Source organism: Schistocerca nitens, chromosome 2 (genome assembly GCF_023898315.1).
Source record: "Schistocerca nitens isolate TAMUIC-IGC-003100 chromosome 2, iqSchNite1.1, whole genome shotgun sequence".
In the NCBI taxonomy this organism is placed as follows: Eukaryota; Metazoa; Arthropoda; class Insecta; order Orthoptera; family Acrididae; genus Schistocerca; species Schistocerca nitens.
Genome location: NC_064615.1, coordinates 320,066,935 through 320,083,984, shown reverse-complemented (window position 1 = coordinate 320,083,984; position 17,050 = coordinate 320,066,935).

Below are 17,050 nucleotides of genomic sequence, written 5' to 3'. Positions count from 1 at the left end.
TACGTATTGTAATAGAGAAAAATCATTTCTGCTGATAAACGCATCAGCCTACATGAGGAGAATTTTGATTATGTTTTTACCAAGGAAAAATCTTCTTATCGGAACACAAAAAAGTGAATATGTTCCTGTTTAAAAGAGTCTGATTGGAAAGTGGAGTATCAGCTGCCATCATTCTACCTCTCTCAGCACCTTTAACAATTTTCCCAAACATTTTGGTACGCGAACATATTCGCGCTCTTTTTAAGATGCAATCCACCTCTCACTTTCACAGACTTTCCTAACTGTAACTCGCTCACACCCACTAGCCCATCAGTCAACGTCGCTTATACCCAGCCACTCCCAATTCCCATTCTCAATGACTTATTCAGCCCAACTCATTGTCATTATTTCTTTGTGTCTCATTGTCACTGTCTCCCATCTCACAGCCACAGTCACTTTCGTTCTATGCTATTATTATTGTCTCCTCTCATTGTCCCTCTTGTTCTCTCTTACCGCTACCATCTCATTTACTCGTTCCCACTGCTGCTGTCTCCTTGTCATTATCTCTCTCATCCTCCCTGTCATTGCCATAGACTCTGTCTCTCATTACCATTGTCTCTCACCCACATCCACTTTCTGCGTTTCTTTATTCCTTTCCACCTGGCAGTGTCTCCTTCACTCGTTTTAGCACTGTCCTATGTGTCAGCCATATTGCTCTGTCACTGTGTCACTTTCTCTCACACGCCATCGTCTCCTTCTCTCTTTTCTATACCACAACGACTGTCTACTATCGTCCAATATTTATCACTTTTCCGTTTCTCTGCCACTGCCCCTGTCTCCTTCCCTCTCGGCATAAAACAGCGCGAATATGTTCGCATACCAAACTTCTGGTAAAAATTTTGAAGGTAGCGTGAGGCAACTGGTACCCTAAATTTTCAGTTGAGTTTTTTCGGCATGAGCATATTCACCTTTCCTCTGTTAATCTTTTGTTCCCTGGTACAGCAGGACATGTCACTCATATGGGAAGAACTGTATGGATCAGTAAAATTTGATCGTTTACGTATGTGAAATTGAAATAACGCAAAATTCATTTTACATCTCATACCGGATTTTACGCGCACAAAAAATTTTCGTGTCCTTAATTACTACAACATGGAGTTCCCAGAACCATTCTGATGATAACGGAGATAGTCAATTTATAAAGTACATTTTCGCCTCACACCAGATTTTACGTGCGTATTCTATGTCTACAAGTACGGTTACTTCAAAATTTTGTATCTCAAAAATCGATAAAGTTACCAAGAAAATTTGCAAATGAGTTTGAGACCGGTATCTTAGGAGTATATAGTAAAAACTACACCTATTTTCTGTCCATAAACCTCTTGGATTTTGCGGCTCTCTTTTGGTACCGAAAAAACATGGTTTTGGGGTATTTCTCCTTAATGCATAAAGATTTATGAAAACGGGAAGATGGCACTTCTAGATAAATGCCTAGAGAATATAAAGTTAAAATCTGGCAATTTGCTGCAGTTATTTATCATCTAGATTTCGCCTCATACCGGATTTCAGTGCATATTTTTCGTGAACATGTAAGGTAATTTTGAACCTCTGTATCTTGCAAACTGATAAAGATATCAACAAAATTTTCAAGATAGTTCGACATCGGAAGCTTAGGAATATATCGTAAGAATTTCAGCCATTTCCCCTGCATAGCCGTCTTCGAATCCGCGTCTCGGTTTTGGTACGAAAAAATTGTAAAAAGCCCTTTCGTGGGGATATCTAAGGAGCTGCGTATGAACTAATCTACATCTATACTCTATACTACATGGGTACACTGCAAATTACACATAAATGACTGGCAGAGGAGTCATCGAACCACCTTCACAATATTTCTCTATTATTCCACTCTCAACAGCGCGCGGAAAAAAGGAACACCTATATCTTTCCGTGCAAGCTCTGATTTCCCTTATTTTAATATGATGATCGTCCCTCCCTATGTAGTTCTGCACCAACAAAATATTTTCGCTTTCAGCTACCATAAACCACAACAAAAACAAAAAGAGCCACCCGATGTGTTCTATTTGCCTAAGCAAAAGTAAGTGTGTAATATTCATATTTTGAACATGTATTGTAGGGTAGTGACATTAAGACGATCTTTCTGTTGGGTATATAAATGGTCCATAGCTCAAGGGCTCTACAAAGTATTTGACCCTACCATTCTATCACCAACAGAATCCGAGGTATGAGCCACGGAAGAATCCCGTTTTCATGCGCGGAGTTTTGGAACATATTAGGTAGCCCATGCTGTTGCAAGCGTACCGATGTGTGGATTTTTGTGCTGAGAGTATGCGAAGTGATATTCTGTTCGCCTTTGATGCAGCTCTTTTCGTTTAAGCAGTAAGGCTACATCTTTAAGAGACATGAAGTCCGCCAGGAAAGACTGGAATTCGAAAGGTATTGGCTGTGGCCTGTAGTAAGAAGCGAACACCGGCATTCGCCTAAATTGAAAATGAGAAACCAGAGAAATCCATTTTCAAGGTTGCCGGCGGTTGGATTCGAACCACCTCGCCTACCGAATCCCCAGATGGCGAGCTCAGTGCCTCAATGCGCATAGTTTCCCCCGTCGGTTGAGAATTTGGAAAAAAAACTAGTTGTTACACATTGTTTTCAAATAAAATAAAATGTACCACAACAAAAGATGGAATTCTGATATTGCAGGTTTGCCTTTAATTGTGCATGTCTAGCCATTTGATAGTGCACGAATGCATGCATATTTTAAGATTTAATGTAATAGTATTTCTAGCTTCCATTATTACAGCATTACAAGAGCACAAATACATTTTGACGAAATGGGTGGGGGGAGGTGCAGGGCGCAGTAGGCTCAGACGAAACGAAACAGCCCGCAAAAAAAAAAAAAAAAAAAAAAAAAAAAGTCTTAGAAACAAACGAACTATAGAATGCGCTATCATATGCTCTCCACAAAGCCCTCCCTATCGTTCCGTAAGGGAACAAGTTGGAACAGATTGGGCGATATTTTGCCGTTTGAGTTATTAATGACAAAATTTTGAGCAAGTTTTTTAAAGAAATGCAACCATCGATGTTTGATCGATATTGTTTTGATCAGCGCGATATTTGGGCGACTCGGGCAAATCCAAGTGTATTTTTATGCACTGATTTTAATATAATGTTATTTGTAACATCATTTACTGCTCCGCTGTCTGCTGGAATACTGAATTAATGTATCCCTAAAGTTCTACCAGTCTCCAAATAACTACTCCAGCGCTAATATAAAACTGCTGTAGATAGGTAATTAGGTTATTATAGTAGTTTGTACATATTTCTTTTATTTTTTATTTATTTATTTGGTCTTTGGAATATTTATTTATTTTGATCCAACATCAACTGATTACAAAAAAAGGTTTTTTTGTTGCAGTCTTCTGGATAAGTCAGAGCCTTACTTACTAGAGTTACATTTGCCTGGCACTTTTATCTACACAACTTTTTCTAAATTTTGTTGAGAGAACAATGTTACATATATGGACTATACAAAAAACAATTTGTTATTGCAATACTTAGATTAAGGAACCTACAGTTTGTGACACAGTATTCATATCTGAGATTCAAATATTTACACTTATTGTGATGTAAGTGGACGATTCAAAAACTGTTTTGCTCTTCTTTCTTATTACAAACTTATCCAAAATTAGAAACTGTCATAACAGCGCGCAGCACAAAAACTATAAACGGCAGCACTTACATTTAATTCAATTACAACTAAGAAATGAAATAATTAACAAAACAACCACTGAGCTGAAGTAAGGCAAATGTATTGTCCAAAATTTGTTAGTTAATTTCAGGTTGGGATGACGGGTGGGGAGTGTAACAGTGTAACTGATAATTAAGGAAAAGTGTGGATTTGGTAGGGATGGTTAAAATAGAAATTATGGGTTTATATCTGTTTTTTTCGTGATGTGTTTCTTGTGTATGTGGGATTGTGACTTTCCTTGTCGTCTTTCAAGGAGAGCCTTTTTTTATTTATTTATTTTTTGCGTATGGTAAGTTTAGTTTTTTATTTTCATGTTGTACAGAATTTGTCTATTTTGATGTATTTCTTTGTCGTATTACATAGTTCTGCTTAAGTATGGGTTCGTCAGCTGCAGTATGGAATACAAATTTTGCAGTCGTTGCGCTTTTTCCCTTACCTAGCACTACGATTTTTTCGGTTCTATGTAAGGGCTATTTATGTAACATTGATGTCATTTACCTACATAGGTCAACTAAAGAACAGGATACAAATGTTAGGTATGTAGCTACTTTTCGCCTTCGCTAGCACTAGTATCCTATTCTTCAATTGACGTATATAGGTCAACTGACGTACAGGATACACATGTTATAAATGTTATTTCCCATTCGCTAGTACTACTAACCTATTCTTCAGTTGACTTATATAGCTAAACTGTAGAATGGGATACAAATGTTATTGTTGTCGGATTTTTTGTCGTCGCTAGCAAGACCTATATAGGTCAACTGAAGTATGGGATACAAATATTTTGTGTGGAGGTCTTTTTGCCTTCGCTAGTAATACTATCTACGTAAGAACAGAATGTTAGTAGCAGCGGACGCGAAAGAAACAACACCTGCAAAATTTACCTCCCGTACTTCAGTTGACCTATATAGGTGAACTGAAGAATAGGATGCTAACGCTAACGAAAACGAAAAAGTCTATGTACGTTAAATTTGTATCCCGTACTGCAGCTAAGCTGTACAGATCGACATAAGTTAGAGATACAACTCATGTAATTGTCAACTAAGATATTCCTTGCTACCGTTACATATATCCCTTTTTTCTTCACTTTTTACATAAGTACTAGAACTCAAACAAGCGATATTCTTAACATTATGTTCGAAATATTTCTGGACGTGATATATGTCTACCATCTGCTTTCTCTTCTGCATGCCTTTGTTTATGAACACTCGTCTTTGCTGTTAAATCTGTCTAATAAATCATCTCTGACAAATTCCGACGTCATTGGTCACAGCCAACAGGTTGCATCCCGCTCTTCAGTAGTGCCGTTTTTCCTAAGCTGTGGAGTAATTAACTTTTTGTGGCTTCTTTAAGGACTGCTGATTACCGGGATTTTAAAGAATTTTTTAAGTAGATTTGAAAGCTCTGAGTTATTTTAAGATGGCCTTGTTAGAAATGACAGAAACCTGTGCATGAAGGACGAATAAAGCTGTCCTGATCTTATTAGGGCCATTGTGGCCTTATTGGGCTCTCAGGCCTGTTTTCCCTTCCCATGTTTTATTAGTTAAATTTTTATTTATTTTCGTCTTTTCTATGATTATTGTAGGCATTTTTGCCTGATGAAGCCGATCTAGCCTATGGAGTGAAAGTCAGCTCAACCAATCTGACAAAATCAGTGTGGAGCACTTCCAGAAATGGAACAGTCAGCAGCACTTTCATCATCTAGGGGGAGGTTCTTCAGCGACATCTTAAGGAAGAAGAACGGCATCCAGAGGAGAAATGGTTTAAATTATGTGGGAATCAGAGTAACTCAAAGTTTATTTTTTTGAAGGTCAACATGAGAACAAAAACTTTGGGAAAAACCTCTCAAGCACACCCCAGGATCTCGAAACTGGATACATCTACTACTTGGTATTGTTTCACCTGGACTGTGAACTTGGTCGAAGATATGAGTTGTTGCTCCTCCTGTGGACCATATGTTCATGAGCCTTGTGCCAGGATTGACAAGAGAGACACAATTTAGAACTGTTATTTTGTGGACCTACAATGAAATCTTATGACACAATCTCATTCTTAAAATTTGAATTTTTCTTGTTGCTTTTCTTTTAATATGTAATAAACTTTTTTGACAGTTTATTCAGCATTTCACTGTCTTCAACCCATCCTTTCATAGACATGGCCTCATTGGGGTACATGGAGTGGTGTTATTGGGCACACTGCATACCAGAAAAAGACCATTTACTGCATTTTTTAAATTCTAGTTTAGGACGTACTTGAACTATATTCAATGACCAGAATTTATTTTTCTTAGTAGCTCAAGAGCTATTCTAATGGTATGCAAAGTTTCAAGTTAATCAACTGAGTACATGGCAATGAAAAATCGGCATACATTCAGGTGGCCTTATTTGGCACATGTACCTTATCACTACAAAAAATTCTAAGTAATCCACATTCCTGCAGCATTGCTTTCTTATGACTCATTGTTGACTATGGAAAAATCGATAGATAACTTCATTCACTGCAGAGAACATTCTTGTGCCGTACCAAGCACCTGAGTTTCATGACAGTGCATAGATGCTTAACAGAGACATTAATGCTCAGACATGGTTCTTGAGGGCCACCCAATGTTAGAGCACATAGGTTGGCAGTAGTTTCAATTATGAACACTTCCTCCTTCTTCTGACAAGTGCCATTTGTTGGTAACATGGTGCAAAGAAATACCACATTATATAACAAATGCTACTTTAAATTAGCTCCAAATAGTTGTCAACCATTGTTTGAGTTTTGAAGGAATAAGCTTTTGCTAAATGTGTTTGAGGTTTATCAAGATATGTCCACCTAGTGACTCGGGAACTGCAAGGGTGAATTTTTTGTTCTATAGGGTATTTCTGAGATGGAACTCCCAAACATGGAGATCCTTCTTCATAAGACCATTTACGCATCTGTAGCACTGTTAGCTTGTAAGGTTGCGTGGGAATGTGAGGGCATGCATAGCCATAATCTGGATTCCAGTTGACCATCACAACTGAGGACTGAAATATTGTGCATGTTGTACTTTGTAACCCCTTGCCATCTGAAAATAACATTCGGTGTCATCCAGCACCATTATGTTGAAGACTAGCAACCGCCAGACTAAGGAATTACAGTCCCTTGTGTAGGCTGCCACAACACAAATGGCTGCACCCAGAGTGGAGCCATAACTGGCAAGCACGGACTGCTGATGAATGGTGTCACTTCGTTCTCAGCAATGTGTCACGGTTCTGCACTTTCCCGGATGACCATCATTGGCAACTACGGCAGTGACCTGGGGAGAGGTCTCATTGTTCCATATGTTTTGGAGAGGCACAACAGCATTACTCCTGGCATCGTGGTGTGATGAGTCACTGAGTAGGAGTTCAGATCGTGGTCGATAGTGACTGAGGGAACTGCGCGATGACACAACGGTACATCACAGACATCCTCATATGTTAACCTCTCATGTGACAACATTGTGGTGTCATTTCCAACAGGACAATGCTCATTCACAAAAGGGACATGTTCTGTGCGCTGTCTGCACGATGCTGAGTTATTAACAAGGTCAGCAAGATACCCAGACCTGTGCTCGATAGAATACGTGTGGGTCTAGCTTGTATGTCAACTCTGTCCCTGTGCCAGTATCCCGGATATCAAGGTACAATTACAACAGTTGTGACACACTTTGCCCCACTTTATGACTCCCTTCCCAACTGAATCAGTGCATGCATCCAGGCCTACAAGAGGTAGCAGGAAATGGACTCAAACCACATTATGATGTTTGTTACAAAGCTGCCTGAAGCTGAAGCCATACTGCTTACAACTATGTTAAACCTTACAGGTAATGACAAAAATCTATGTTACTTATTATTGCACTACAAGAATGTATTGAAGTAGTAGTTTTTCGTAAAGAACTAGTTTTCAGCAATGAAACAACCTTTCTTGTGATGTAAAGGTGATTAACCGAAAACATTCACATGAGGGGACCAGAAAAACTCCATTGTTATGTGGATCATGCATATGAATGACACCCCGAGGTCAATGTGTTCTGTGTTGTAGTGAAGACAAAGGTCTATAGCTGCTTATTCTTCACTGTACAGAGCCAGTATCAGGACTGGCATACATGCAGATGTTTATAGAATTGGTAACAGATTCATCTGCAGTAGGATCACGCATCACTCATTTTCACAGAGGTCAGAGACTTTTATATCAACAACCAGCACAACTTTGCCCTTTGTGGGATGCTCTCACACTGGCCTCCACATTCACTAAATCTGCCACCATTTGATCCTTTGAGTGGAAGTACCTTACATATCAAGTCTTTGTTCCTCATTTATTGTCCTATATGTTAGAAATGAAGTAGCACATCTGAGTTGCCCCCCTAAACATTGTCTTCAACATGTTGGGGCTTGTGTGGAAGATACAAACTCTTAATGAGTTGCACTACATAGCAAAATGAGATTCGTAATCCTACTTTAATTGCACTATGACTTATGATTTTTAAAAATCACTATGACAATCATTTAGAAGAACCCTGTCTATTACCAGAATGAGATTTTCACTCTGCAGCGGAGTGTGCGCTGATATGAAACTTCCTGGCAGATTAAAACTGTGTGCCGGACCGAGACTCGAACTCAGGACCTTTGCCTTTCGCGGGCAAGCGCTCTACCAACTGAGCTACCCAAGCACGACTCACGCCCCATCCTCACAGCTTTACTTCCGCCAGTACCTCATCTCCTACCTTCCAAACTTTACAGAAGCTCTCTTCGCAGGAGAGCTTCTGTACAGTTTGGAAGGTAGGAGATGAGGTACTGGCGGAAGTAAAGCTGTGAGGATGGGGCGTGACTCGTGCTTGGGTAGCTCAGTTGGTAGAGCGCTTGCCCGCGAAAGGCAAAGGTCCTGAGTTCGAGTCTCGGTCCGGCACACAGTTTTAATCTGCCAGGAAGTTTCAACCCTGTCTATTATCTGTCACTTATATCTTTGCTCAACAATGGTCATCAGAATACTGCAGTTTGTTTATGTATGTGCTAACCAGTTGTCCATTTGAGGCAATCCACATTTTTCTCGAGAAATAAAATTGCTCATTTTGATCTGACGAGTTCAGAAGAAAATTGTAGCTGAGCCATACACACTCAAATTTGTTGTTGTAGTGCTAACATGTCTTCCATCTCGAGGATCATATTTTGTAAGAACTATACTCAGCCAAACTGATGACATATGTGGGGGCTCTTTTCGATGATTTCACCTAAATGTCATCTGTGGTAACAAAATAAGTGCAAACAAACAAAATACCAGTGGAAAAATTTAAAACCTGCTTAATGCACATGTAAATATCTTTATTGCAGAAACTGCAATAATGCACAAAATAAAAATATATAATGAGTGTATACAATGCACCAGCAGAAACATAAGTCTTGTTCAAACAAATGGTCCCAATAACAGCTTCAATACAATAACTGAATACTACATAGATTATAAATACACAAATATCACAATAAAAAATACAGACAATGAGAACAAAAACAGATTTTTTTAGAATTTTCCAACCTTTGTGTGTAAATACGACTAAAGGAAACGGGGGAAAAAAATAGACACAATTTTGTATTCATCAATCTACATGACTTCATGGGACAGCCAAAATTACTTTCATGCATTTTTTTGCTTGTTCATTCTAGAATAGTACAATGAAATAATCTTCTTTCAATAAAAATCACATGTAATATTTCTGTAGTGTAAGTAAAATATTTTATATTATGTTTACATGGTATATTTGAATACTGATATGCACATTTACATACAATCAGACACACTGAGTGTAAGACAAAACAGAAACAAAAAATAAGTAACATGCCTCATCTAATATTCAAGCTTGATGTAATCTGTATTATGTACAACCTTTTGTGACAGTCAGAATATATTATTAGAGTGTCACAATTGACTTAAAAGAATACATAATAATACATACAGTACATAAAATATGAAACAAGGAAAGTGGACTGTGTGTCATAAATTCAGTCATTTATGTGAAACACTGAAGAAAAAGACATTAATATCAAAAGCATATTGACAGCAGACACACAAAAAAGCATAAATGTTATGTATACAACAAGATGGAAAAAAGGAAAGAAAAACATCAGATGAGAAGCAACAACTGGTATCTGAAGATCGAAAGTTGTCTAAGCAGAGCTGAAGATAAGTTACTTTTTAAATCTAGGCAATGGTTGTTTGGTTGAATGATTTAGGGGAGGGGACCAAACAGTGCGGTCATCGGTCCCATTGGATGAGGGAAGGATGGGGAAGGGAATCGGCCGTGACCTTTCCAATGGACCATCCCAGCATTTTCTTGAATCGATTTACAGAAATCATGGGAAATCTAAATCAGGATGGCTGGAAGAGGGTTTGAACCACCATCCTTTCGAATGCGAGTCCAGTATGCTAAACACTGTGCCATCTCGCTTGGTCACTTGTATGAAAAGTAAAACACTACTAGATGAATATACTTTACAAAAGTACATTCTTTTAACACATGAATTATCAGTTAAAGCAGTATTTCAGAAAAAAAATCAGTCATGTATGCTTTATGAAGTTGGATTTCGATACAATAATTAAAGATTATATTACCTCATATTCTTAAATAAAAACAATTTGTTTATTGAGTTTATTGAACTGAAACCTGAAACTATTTACAAGCTCTTTTCTTACAAGCAGTATATCTGTTTGTATAATACTCAAGTTTAACTACACTAACACAAATGACACTCTGAACTGCCACTTACACAAAACTATGTATCTTTATTCACTAATACTCAAAATAATATTCTCACTGAACAAATGTTGTTTTACAGTACGGGTAACAGTAAGAAATACACTGAAGCATCGAAAACATATTCATCTTTTACAAATTTCAGAAACATTCTGGAAGATGAATTCAGTTGTGTGTAGTTTATGGACTGCCCCACAACCGCCATTTAACTAACATTATCTGCAATCCTACATAGTTTTATATTTGGAATAACATCATTATATTACATTTAAACAGTACACAGAAACAGTAAATAACACTGATAAACATATATCTGACTATAGATAATACTAATATTACTTCTGGTTTCCATTTTACATGACTGATAGAAGATATGCTTATAGTTGATTATGATTTTTTTCGTTTGTGTATACAGAACATGTGCTCAAAGTACATTATGAAGCATACATCTTTTTGCTAAAAGTGTTTGAGTATTATAAAAAATCTCAAGATAGGACATTAAGCATATGTTCCAACATTCATAGATATTCAAACTTATATAAAATATCATAAGCTTTTCAGACTTGAGAATAAGTTTCTTGTGCCTATAAAGCAAATGGATTCAGAAATAAGTTATACTGGTCATTTGGAAGTTTAAAGTTATTTCTGGAACACAATTACTATTAATGGTATGTGCACATTTTATGCACACAATCTTAATCAAACAAAGTTTAGTTACAGTTTTCTTATCTACTTAAATTTTGTATGTAGTCAAATACAGAAAGACAAACCTCATAAAATAGGGGGAAGAAGCCACATGAATGTTTTCATGGTCCCTCTTCATGATGACAATACACTCTTTAAATCTGGTTTAACAGAAAAATACCACTATGAAAGCTAACTGGTAAGCATAAAAAATACTGGGAAGCTTTCTGGTCAAAATGACTGATAAAACCATCTTAGGCTGCCAGCTGGGTGAAAACTCAAAAGTTTGAGCTGCAACACATTTTTTTGAGCTGATATCTAAAGACAGTCTAAATAACAAATAAAAACTCATGCAATAGATCACACATGTCAATACTATTCTTGCTGGAACATGAGTAATTACATAGATACTTTCTTATTTATGTTTTGACTATCTGACTGGTATTTTATTGTCAACCGAAAAGAAACTGATGAATAAAAGTAATGGAGATTAAGTAGTTATTTGAACAGCTTAAGTAAAGTACCTATCCATGTTGGTACAGCATATCTCTGAAAGTAATTCTACATAGTATATATCAATACTTCACGGTTTATTTTACAGAAATATCACAGAACAAAAGGAATCATATCTCCTTAAAAATTAACACATGATCTGGTGTATAACAAATAAAAAAATATACCATGAATGAGAAGTACAGGAAAAACAGAGACACATGTTACTATGATAAGTCACATTTTTTCTTTAAAACAAATTTAATATATGAATCATGCAAAAGCTGAAAAGTCTGAAAAAATATTTGAATTACAGAGGCAAGAGATTGCCTGTTGCCTTAGAAATACAGGGACTGAACCACCCATATGTGATGGAAGAAAATTTTGGTACCTGAAGTCTGGAGAATTTTTGTAGTAATGAAGATGCCAACAGGAAGGAGCTTCCAAAATTACTGCTACAAGAAACAATCTCCTTTATCAAAGTTCTTCCATATTTATTGGCACCTACTTAGATTCACTAACTAGTCTGCTACATTACACACATTAAATATATATAACATTTTTATATTGACTGCTAATGTGTATGTGGCAAGAATGATGTAAAGCTCAAAATTAATGGCTGATGAATGATGACAGACACTGCATACACTTTAGTAACAATTACCACAAGATAATCAGATATCATATTGTGGATATTATAGAAGTGTGGATGCATTGTTTGTGAGATCTTACAGCAAAACCAGTAACTTTACACATATGGACAGACACAGCTACACAAATACACACATGTGAATGGTGAGTGCACGCACACACACACACACACACACACACACACACACACACACACACACACACACACTCTTCAAATATAAAGCTGATCAAAGAAATTCTTTTGGTAAAACAGCACCAAGGGATGTACTGGAAGAAACAAGAATATCCAGAAAATGTGTTGCTAATAACTGATGATACTAACAAAAGGATGTTTATGATATTGACATTTTGAACAGACGGTCTGGGGAAGCCCTTTGAGACCTGCAGCACTATTACTCTGCAAACTGCTGCTCTGCTTTGGTAGAAATTCTTATACCTGAGTTCATTTTTGTCACCTATACCACACTACTGTATAGCATTCTACATTTTACTTTTCTTTTATCTGATAATTGCATTCTTTGAAAATTTTGACTGTGAGATACTCTTCCCTTTTTGGAAACCTATGTCATATGAAAATAAGTTTCCTGTGTGCTACGGCACAAGTGGTTTGTTTTTAACATCACTGTATTATGTTTGTCTTTTCATTTGTCCTCATGTAAATGTGCAAAATGCTCTGATAGTACTTTTACAGTGCTGCGCTATATCAACGATCTACAGCAAAACATTTCAGTTTTGTCTGTCCTGACATTTGTGTCGAAAGTGAACACTTGACACACATATACAAACTCAAAATGCATGCTACAGGGAAGATCAGAAATTCATTCCCACCAGCTGCCTTCCACTGTTTGTGTTGTAGGTATTGCTTTTATGTTTATTCCTTAGCTGAATGTTCTGAAAGGCGTTATTCTTCAATTTTTTTTTTTTTCCCCCTTGTAACTTTTCACCCTTTGCTTCATGATGCTTCCTGTTGCCCTTCTCTTTTTAGATGAAACATAACAGTTTGTGATTCTAAAATATTTCCATTGTTATCATCACATTGACTTTCAACTGCCACAGGCTGACATGTAGACCTTTTCTCTGTTTTTTTTTTTTTAATACATTTGACAATAACAGTAAATTTTTATGTGTCAATATTCAACAAACGCAACATGAAACATATGACTTTAAATGCAGTGCTATTTATATACATTCTTGCAGCTATTTCTGATATTGTTTGGTATGCCAATGTCCATACACATAAGTCACAGCAGGTGTAAGAATGATGTGGAGGAGTGGACAACATTATGATTATTTATCATACATATTAGCATCATATGCCTCCGAATGATCCCATGTAATAATGTGTTGTTTCTTTACATCAACTTAAATATACCAAAGCTAAAATTACGTTTTGTCTGTATTTGCTAAAGTTCGCTGCTTATCTCAGTATTTAAAGTGAATGTTCATGAATGTCACAAGACTAAACAGAAGCTCTAGATATAGGTAGCAATACTGAGCATGTTGGGGGAAAGTATTACTTTCTGTTTCGAGAGACATGATTAATATGCTTAACAGTTAGTAGTGAAGAGTGATTAACAATAATCAACAGAAAAGCAGAAATAATAATCGTTGATAGACAGAACACAATGAAAACTTATAGCACTGATGTCAACTTATTTACAATTATTGCAAAAAAATGCAGATGCATGTCGTGCAGAACCAAATTAAATGGTTGTAATAACAAATACTGCTCTGACAAGAATGACCAGAACACAAAAGAACTATGACAACATCGATATGTTTGATTAAGCACCTTGCACTGTTCTTATTCCTGCATATTTCAAAATGTTTTCAAAAAGACTAACGACAAGCATGCTAAACAATGGCAAATAAGTTACTGGTGGCAGATGTTGGCAATACTACCAATCAAAAGTATATCGGTCAACAACAACAATAACAGTACACCAATAAAATGAGGAACACTTCCTTACTTTCCAAGCAACACTCAGTCTGTAGCAAGTCTTCCCACTGGACACCATTTTGGAGATTTAAATATCTAACATGTCAGATAAAGCTGTATAATAACAGTGACAGTGATGTGTGGATGTTAAGTGTATTGTTGTAGTTGTTAATAGTGAGAGGGAGGATGGAAGTGTAAAATTCTGGGTGTGCATATAAGGGCTAGTATGCTTGCGTAGCCCCAAGGGAGACATTTGAGCTTAACAATCCCATCCAACGAACGGATCACTATCAATACTACCACATACCCTGACTTCGTGAGAGACTGCAATTTGGTATTTAAGCAAGGACAGTGCTGCAAAGTCTAGAAATCAGGAACTTAATGCCAAATTCTCTTCTCTTCTTCCTGGCCAACTACTAGTGACAAAAATTTCTGTCAACGCCAGGACTTGAATCAGCTTAACATGAAGTGAGAGTGCCACACCACATATGAAATGTTTTATTCACTTCACATTATATGAAATCCTAGAACACTCAGTTAAGGAAGTACCTAATGAAATGGAAAAGCCACATGAAATAAGCATTGTTAATTCAATTATAAATATAAATGATTTCAACAAACTACAATAATGGCAACCTCATGATTTTACAATGGGAAATAATTTGTCTTTCTACGACATTGCCATAGTGATAATGATACACAAAGCAAAAGCAGTGGTACACAGGATGTATAATGTAAGAGATTCAGTACTGAGATCAAGAGAATGAAATTAATGAAAGAAGTGTACAGAGAGCAACATTTAATCATTCCTCAGCCCACTTGTTATTCTGTGTTATTTGTTCACACAGCTCTTTCCAATCGAATTTTCACTTTTTGTTTCCTCTCATTCCACATGCTGCAGCCAACTGCCCTCATATCTCAATAATTGCTACAAAATTGCTACAACTTCATACTCTCATTTAATTTTTGCTTTCGCTTGATCCATATCCATAACCCCACACACAGTGGCCTATCACTTTGATCAATAACGCAGAGATGAAAATGGCAGATATAGGATGTGAAACACTGAGTTCAAATTTTTATATTCCGTCGGAGAGGTGGCAACTACATAAGAGGTACTTGTTTGTGACATTTTTGTAAACAAGTGAAGCAACTGAAGAATTATAAACCAACAAGAAACTACAGATGAACAACAAAGAAATGGACATCAATACTATAGAAATAATGAAATTATAATCTTCTACAAAGTATTTGTAGACAGTGATACAAAATTTACTGCCTATTTTAATATTCTTGAAATCATAAAAATCAATTTTTGTACAGGAGACTTGACTGATAAATATTTTACACCATTCTCTAGAATAGGTTGACAACACAGTATCAGATACAATAAGCAGGGTGTTAGATCCATCCAGACAGAAATAGCTTCCAGGGTGACTTATTCTGTTTCATAACAGAGAACCTGATCCTTCTAAAATTTTTAAAGCTTCCTGGGGCTCAGTGCTCCTCGCAGTTCATTTCCAAATATAAAGCACAAATGAAGATCTCTCTACCTTCCTTTTAGTGTCCCTGGTTTAGTATTAAGAAGCTCTACTCCAGTGATTATTCTCATTTTAGTTAAAATATTATAAAAGACCCTTGAAAAATGTACAAACACATCTATTCAGTCTCAACAGGTTGCACTATTTATGAGAGTAAAAATTAATCTCTCAGTCTTTTGTGTCATTATTCTGTTCAGTGAATTATTGGTTTTACACTTGTTCTATATATCTATTACTTATTATGACATTAGAAATCCCAGTATGGTAACAACAAACAAAAATGATGATAGCAACCACTCATAATTAATTCTAGATGAGAAAAGAAAAACAGCAACATAGTTAGAACATTCTTTGATACACAGATGGAAGAGTGCCTAACCAAAAAATCGACAGCTGTACTCCACAAGCTATTATGTTCAGTCTCATCTCCTCACTCCCCAATAATTCCAATTATGGGTGCTACATGGGATGCACATGATAAAGAAACTTCTAGCATGGAAACAGACAGAAATGTCCACATTTTATAGTTTACTACTATTCTATATCTAAGAACTAAGGGAATAAATGAAGATTTTTCACAGGGCAATAACTACATCACATTTAATTATCTACCACTTTGAGTGAATGTATGTATTCTTTTATGATGTCCTTTTTCTATTATGCTCAAGACTGCTTTTCATTATTAATAAGAATAGCAAGTGCAATGGGCAGATAGAAAACAAAATACAAAATAACACAGGGGAGGAGGAGGAGGAGGAGAAGAAGAAAAGAAGAAGAAGAAGAAGAAAATATGGGTCACTGAATTATTTGGCCACCAGCAGCAGCGTTAATGATAGGATCTCATTAGAAGCAGTTACAAATGATGGCATAACTTCTGCAAACTTGTAAAGATCAATAAATGAATGTAGTATAAGAAGAGGGGAGTACACACAAAAACCTAAATTGACAACTGTGAGGCACTAAATTGAAATTTACATTGACCTCCTGCAGTTTGAGTTTGTTATTTATATTTATCCTTACATCTTCCTGTCTCTTCCATTTTTCTTGTTCAGTATCTTCTTTCTCTTGTTTGTCTTTGCCGAAGCACTGCTTTGGTCTATAAGTAAAGGGTTGCAAAAATCTATCGACTATATTGATTTCAAATATTAAAAACAAGATATTATTCAGGGTGTCAGTAAACAGTGACTGGGAGACTATGTTCCCTAATTATGAGACTTTCAAAATAATTAAGCAGCTGACTCGAA